Source organism: Phyllobates terribilis, unplaced genomic scaffold, assembly GCF_046119375.1.
Source record: "Phyllobates terribilis strain yellow unplaced genomic scaffold, ASM4611937v1 Scaffold_328__1_contigs__length_2118332, whole genome shotgun sequence".
NCBI classification, from domain to species: domain Eukaryota; kingdom Metazoa; phylum Chordata; class Amphibia; order Anura; family Dendrobatidae; genus Phyllobates; species Phyllobates terribilis.
Genome location: NW_027363088.1, coordinates 7501 through 15000, shown reverse-complemented (window position 1 = coordinate 15000; position 7500 = coordinate 7501). Strand labels below are relative to the sequence as shown.

Sequence of the window (7500 nt, the reverse complement as noted above, 5' to 3'; positions counted from 1 at the left end):
GGGTTCCTTACGACCTTCCCGGTACACGTCAGAAAAAAGTTTGCGATTTCTCGGCCAGCAGCAATGGCAGGTCTGATATGTTCTGCGTAGACTTTGAACCACTGAAAAAGAAAAAAAAAACTTGATCTCGAGTTTTTCATGGGGGCAACAGAGGGGTTTCAACCCCATGTGGAGTCGGGTAGCCCGGGTCCCCTGGCTTGTAGAAACCTTACCGAATGTTCTTCCTCTGAAAGCACGAACGATGCTACTTGCGTGGATGCACACTTGTGTGTTTTCACACCGACAATCGTCTTTCGAACACCGCGGTACATGTGATAGGTCCTCCCGTTCCACTCTGAAACCTAAGGTGTAAAAAGAAGGGAGATGATTGAGACGGTTCCGCAATGACCGCTGCCCATGCAGACTAACACTACTTACGGTCAAATTGCGCACAACACCTGGCCTTTGGAGGTGTCTTAGAATCAGAAGAGCCTGGAGGTACAGAATAACTTCCCTTCGGTCCTCTTCTGATCCCCCCTCCTGGACATTCTCTATGCACGCTAGAAATGTGGGTCTCGCTTCGTTCAGTATTTTCTGGCAGTCATTCGGTGTCTTCGAGGGCTTCATCAGCGTATCGTACCTGTGGGGTGAAATACAGTTATATAATTCTTTTAAACAACAGCCGATGTTTGGTAAAAATCTCTCCGAATATTGGGTACCTCTTGCTCACTGAGTCTTGGCAGACTCCCCTGTACAACGTCTTACGCAGGTCCTCCATAAAGCTCATAAACACCTCACACGCCCGGTATAGCTGAGGATTCTCTATGCTCAGTTGTGTGCCCCTCATCTGGTAGGTGGTGAATCGCCGAATGTGTTTCAGTATTTTGAGGGAGGTCTGGTTCGATAGTTTGAGGCTGCTAAGTTTTTTAAAAAAATCATTCACTTTTGTGGGTTTGTTTAAGTACTCCAGAGTTATAAATCGTGGGTTGATAAAGAAAAGAAACCGAGCGACATTTGATACCTCCTGGTTACAATTAGGGACCCCACGGGTTACTGTCAAATATGTGCGGAAGCTCTTCAACATGGGGCTATTTACTGAGTGACGCCTATACAAGCCGGCGTCCGTTCTAGCCAGGGAGCTTTCATTTTTCCATCGCCTAGACTGAATGTTTTGTGTGCTGCCGTCCATGACCTCAAAGGGGTCCGACTCGGGGCATGGGGCTCCCTCAAAATGGTCTGGAGACTGTTCAGGAACAAGCGGGTCCATCATATGTGAATCTGAGTCCACAGTGGGCAGGTAGCAGGGGGGCAAATAGTCTGTTGGCGCCTGGGTCTGTCCTTCAAAGGTCAGCGGTATGTGGTCTAACTGAAATGTAGGTTTGTTCACTATAAAATACCCACGACTTTCTACAAATGCTACCGTATCTTCCAGGGATTGCAGAGGCTTGAGCTCGCTGAATGCTATAGATGTGCCTTTAGCCGCAACAAGTCTAAGTCGATCTTTGACGACGGCCAAGTTTGTTTTTATCTCCGAGTTGCTTTCGGACCTCATGCACACCCTTCTCAGATGTGTGGACAGGTATTTCGTCACCCTGTGGCATATGGGGCATGTCAGCGGTGTACGTTGGTGGCTGTGGGGAAATAATACAAACGATCACCGCGGTTTTACAACCCTGCAACATGGGGTCCGCCGCAGCCTTGTGTGGCGGTTACATACACCTATATGTGGGCGACGGATGACTTTTACTTACCGCTTCATAGCGACACATTTCCCGCAGCCAAACGGAGCTTTAAAGTCCTTGCATCTGCACCGGAGGTGATCTTTCTTTCCGCTGCACACATCCAGGTACCATCAGCCGAGCGGTTGATGAGCTTCCGCTCTAGGAAAATCGCCTGTATCTTCTATACGGCATCACAGGGGTTGAGGCAGCCATAAGGACGCCACCTGCACGGTTGAAAATCATCAGCAGCGTTGACGGGAAAAACCTAACCTATCTCATATACGTTTGTTCTTTTGCGCTATATGAGAGGATGAGAGGAACCTCATTTTCAGATATTTGGTTTGTGAGGCCACGGTGGCGCAGGTGTCAGCGCTGCAGCCTTGCTATTGCTAGGGTCCTGGGTTCAAATCCCTAAAGGGTAAAGTTGAAAAACTTTTTTTTTCTGGACTTAGAAAATTTTTCGACTTGTGTCAGACTTCCAGAGAGGGGAGCATGTCAGTGCGCGCATCCGATTTCAGTTCCAGAGCGATTCGCGCGATGAGTCCTTGATACTTAGTCGTTTTTGCCAAAATTTCTGAGTTTTTGAAAATTTCACAAATTTGTGAAAACTTCCACAAAATGAGGTTCTAGTATGTTATAGGGCATCCCAGGAGGGCTTCATATGTGTGGGTAAAATATATATCCCACAGGGGGAAAATTGAAAAAAAGTTGAAAAAAAAAATTTTTGGGGACTTAGAAAATTTTTCGACTTGTGTCAGACTTCCAGAGAGGGGAGCATGTCAGTGCGCGCATCCGATTTCAGTTCCAGAGCGATTTCTCCGATGAGTCCTTGATACTTAGTCGTTTTGGCCAAAATTTCTGACTTTTTGAAAATTTCACAAATTTGTGAAAACTTCCACAAAATGAGGTTCTAGTATGTCATAGGGCATCCCAGGAGGGCTTCATATGTGTGGGTAAAATATATATCCCACAGGGGGAAAATTGAAAAAAAGTTGAAAAAAAAAATTTTTGGGGACTTAGAAAATTTTTCGACTTGTGTCAGACTTCCAGAGAGGGGAGCATGTCAGTGCGCGCATCCGATTTCAGTTCCAGAGCGATTCCTCCGATGAGTCCTTGATACTTAGTCGTTTTGGCCAAAATTTCTGACTTTTTGAAAATTTCACAAATTTGTGAAAACTTCCACAAAATGAGGTTCTAGTATGTCATAGGGCATCCCAGGAGGGCTTCATATGTGTGGGTAAAATATATATCCCACAGGGGGAAAATTGAAAAAAAGTTGAAAAAAAAAATTTTTGGGGACTTAGAAAATTTTTCGACTTGTGTCAGACTTCCAGAGAGGGGAGCATGTCAGTGCGCGCATCCGATTTCAGTTCCAGAGCGATTTCTCCGATGAGTCCTTGATACTTAGTCGTTTTGGCCAAAATTTCTGACTTTTTGAAAATTTCACAAATTTGTGAAAACTTCCACAAAATGAGGTTCTAGTATGTCATAGGGCATCCCAGGAGGGCTTCATATGTGTGGGTAAAATATATATCCCACAGGGGGAAAATTGAAAAAAAGTTGAAAAAAAAAATTTTTGGGGACTTAGAAAATTTTTCGACTTGTGTCAGACTTCCAGAGAGGGGAGCATGTCAGTGCGCGCATCCGATTTCAGTTCCAGAGCGATTCCTCCGATGAGTCCTTGATACTTAGTCGTTTTGGCCAAAATTTCTGACTTTTTGAAAATTTCACAAATTTGTGAAAACTTCCACAAAATGAGGTTCTAGTATGTCATAGGGCATCCCAGGAGGGCTTCATATGTGTGGGTAAAATATATATCCCACAGGGGGAAAATTGAAAAAAAGTTGAAAAAAAAAATTTTTGGGGACTTAGAAAATTTTTCGACTTGTGTCAGACTTCCAGAGAGGGGAGCATGTCAGTGCGCGCATCCGATTTCAGTTCCAGAGCGATTTCTCCGATGAGTCCTTGATACTTAGTCGTTTTGGCCAAAATTTCTGACTTTTTGAAAATTTCACAAATTTGTGAAAACTTCCACAAAATGAGGTTCTAGTATGTCATAGGGCATCCCAGGAGGGCTTCATATGTGTGGGTAAAATATATATCCCACAGGGGGAAAATTGAAAAAAAGTTGAAAAAAAAAATTTTTGGGGACTTAGAAAATTTTTCGACTTGTGTCAGACTTCCAGAGAGGGGAGCATGTCAGTGCGCGCATCCGATTTCAGTTCCAGAGCGATTCCTCCGATGAGTCCTTGATACTTAGTCGTTTTGGCCAAAATTTCTGACTTTTTGAAAATTTCACAAATTTGTGAAAACTTCCACAAAATGAGGTTCTAGTATGTCATAGGGCATCCCAGGAGGGCTTCATATGTGTGGGTAAAATATATATCCCACAGGGGGAAAATTGAAAAAAAGTTGAAAAAAAAAATTTTTGGGGACTTAGAAAATTTTTCGACTTGTGTCAGACTTCCAGAGAGGGGAGCATGTCAGTGCGCGCATCCGATTTCAGTTCCAGAGCGATTCCTCCGATGAGTCCTTGATACTTAGTCGTTTTGGCCAAAATTTCTGACTTTTTGAAAATTTCACAAATTTGTGAAAACTTCCACAAAATGAGGTTCTAGTATGTCATAGGGCATCCCAGGAGGGCTTCATATGTGTGGGTAAAATATATATCCCACAGGGGGAAAATTGAAAAAAAGTTGAAAAAAAAAATTTTTGGGGACTTAGAAAATTTTTCGACTTGTGTCAGACTTCCAGAGAGGGGAGCATGTCAGTGCGCGCATCCGATTTCAGTTCCAGAGCGATTCCTCCGATGAGTCCTTGATACTTAGTCGTTTTGGCCAAAATTTCTGACTTTTTGAAAATTTCACAAATTTGTGAAAACTTCCACAAAATGAGGTTCTAGTATGTCATAGGGCATCCGAGGAGGGCTTCATATGTGTGGGTAAAATATATATCCCACAGGGGGAAAATTGAAAAAAAGTTGAAAAAAAAAATTTTTGGGGACTTAGAAAATTTTTCGACTTGTGTCAGACTTCCAGAGAGGGGAGCATGTCAGTGCGCGCATCCGATTTCAGTTCCAGAGCGATTCCTCCGATGAGTCCTTGATACTTAGTCTTTTTCAGAAGTCAGAATTTTGACTTCCAGGACCCACAAATCGTTGATAAATTGAGCCCGCTCACCAGTTCCAAGTGTTTTGGGGTCTCCCCGGTACCAGTAATGCAGCCTGCTCACTATATGTCGCAAAATAGAAAAAAAGTGAAAAAGAACCAGAATGAGGAAATTCCAGGGAGCCGAATCCGCCTAACAGTTCCAGGCGATCGGGTACTTTTTGACATGTGTCCCTAAAGTGGGTATAGGGTGACACTCCATGCAAATACCCAGTTTTGCACACCACCGGCAGAATATATAAGAGAGACGGACCTCTCAGCCCCGACACATTTCGACTCATTTAAGCTGGTTTTCACCTCTGTAGACCCGGGCACGTGTTTTGGCTATGAGTCCCTGTTCAGCTGGAGGTCTGCACCTTGGCTGAACCCAGACTTCCGCAGCTGCGTGGGGGGGCTTTTGCCGGTCGCCCATCCCAAGTAAGAGAGGTGTTCCTGGGTTGAAGTGAGCCTGGCCAGACCCCCCGCGGGCCCTGGTTCTCCACATGGGGGCGCCGTCAAGGCTAAAATCTGGATTTTTAGGCTGAGGAGAGGCTCCATGAGGGCGGATGCTTTCGTGGCTTCGACCCCAGTGCTGTTCCACATCCAGTACCCCCTCTGCAAGGGCGCCTGTACCCGAGTCTCGCTTCCAGGACTCTTGGGCACGCATCTCCCGACGACAGGGTTTTGCACACCACCGGCAGGATATATAAGAGAGACGGACCTCTCATCCTCGACACATTTCGACTCATTTAAGCTGGTTTTCACCTCTGTAGACCCGGGCACGTGTTTTGGCTATGAGTCCCTGTTCAGCTGGAGGTCTGCACCTTGGCTGAACCCAGACATCCGCAGCTGCGTGGGGGGACTCTTGCTGGTCGCCCATCCCAAGTAAGAGAGGTGTTCCTGGGTTGAAGTGAGCCTGGCCAGACCCCCCCGCGGGCCCTGGTTCTCCACATGGGGGCGCCGTCAAGGCTAAAATCTGGATTTTTAGGCTGAGGAGAGGCTCCATGAGGGCGCATGCTTTCGTGGCTTCGACCCCAGTGCTGTTCCACATCCAGTACCCCCTCTGCAAGGGCGCCTGTACCCGAGTCTCGCTTCCAGGACTCTTGGGCACGCATCTACTGACGACAGGGGTTTGCAGCCTCCGTACTTGGGCAAGTCCCTCCACGACCCCCTGCTCTTCCTCCGATCGATCTGGCACAGCGCTCCCGGGTGGGGAGGTGGCGCCGCTCGCTCGGCCCGGGCTTTGGAGCTCGCGCCGGCTTAAGGTGAGCGGTCCCTTCCTCCTCTACCCCCGGGCTTCCGACACCTATCTTTGGGCGCGCACGCCGGCCTCGCATCCCGTCTGCGGAGGTGGCCGAGCCGTGGGGAGTTTGATTCGAACCGAGCGAAGGCAGTGGTCCGACGACCCGCACGGGCGAACGGCGGGGCGCCCACCCACCCAGGCGTGGGGGCCCGTCGTCCGAATCGCTCCCTGTGCGGGGAAGCACAATGATCTTCTCCGAGGGCGGCCCTTTTCTTCCAGATGCGTACCCGGCCAGCGGAGGTTCGGGCCCGACAGGGTGGCCTCCGCGGCGGTGGCGACAGCGGCGGCGGTGGGTGGCGTCTCCGCGCCACTGCCGAGCTTCGTGATTTTCAGTCTTTTCCCGAGCCCCTACGAAAGTGGGGAGGATGACAGAGGTGTGGAGGCAGGCGAAGGGGGTTCTCACCGTGTGGTGTGCCCCAGCCCGACCGTCGCCTTCCCCCTTGACCCTCGTCCTCCCAGGCGGCTTGGTCAGGGAGCAGGAGAGAGAGCGAGAGAGGGAGAGCGGAAACCCCAGAGCCAAGGGGTTAGATGGAGAACGGGAGAAGGAACGAGGGCCAAGAGGTAGGGAGTACGGTGAAAGGCCGACCTGGGATCCCCCGCGCTCCCGCCCCGGGCGGGGAGCATCCCTGGGAAGAAAAGCCGCTCGGGCATCCCTTTGAGGTTATGGGCGCGAGCGGGAAGAGGGACTACGCTGGAGGGCGACGCCGACACGGCCAGGCCGACGACCACCCACGCGACCTCCGCGTCGCCGGGTTAGTGCCAGAGCCGCGGCGGACCCCGACGGCCAGCCCCCCTCTCCCAATCCTCGTGCCTGTCCGCCGGTGGGTCGAGGACCCCCCGCGGCGGAGGCAGGTCTAAGCCAGACGGTGGCGCCGCATAGGCCCACCCCCGCATGCCATCTCCCCGAGCGACCCTGTGTGTCGTCTTGGGTGCGGTTGGTGAGACGGGGGCGGCCGTGGCATCCTCCGGAGGCCAGTCACCTCGCCCTCCCCGTGCAAGGGGTGTTTTCCAGACGCCTGCCGCTTCGGGACCACGCACCGCACAGCGAGCCGCTCCTCCCGCACATGTCCCCGGTGCTGCGAGGGCTCTGTTCCCCGGCCCCCCAGGGAAGCCCCATGCCATCCCGCATCCTCTCCGGACGCCGCACGCCCTGCCTATACCCGTTCCGTCCGGGCGCCCTGCCGCTGTGGGGCTCTTCTGCCGCCTTCTCTTAATGCAGGCCTCTCCTCTCCCGAACCTCGACACGGTCCAGTCGTGTTGGGGGGCTACCTGGTTGATCCTGCCAGTAGCATATGCTTGTCTCAAAGATTAAGCCATGCACGTGTAAGTACACACGGACGGTACAGTGAAA

At 50.4% G+C, this 7500-nt stretch overlaps 1 non-coding gene across 1 annotated transcript in view; it reads left to right on the top strand.

The window, feature by feature from the left end:
- Positions 1-7415: 7415 nt before the first annotated feature.
- The window catches only part of LOC141221664 (18S ribosomal RNA), a 1874-nt gene continuing 1789 nt past the window's right edge, over positions 7416-7500 (top strand). Inside the window, exon 1 of the ribosomal RNA XR_012289630.1 lies at positions 7416-7500. This exon is cut by the window's right edge and continues 1789 nt beyond it. This is a non-coding gene — a ribosomal RNA (18S ribosomal RNA).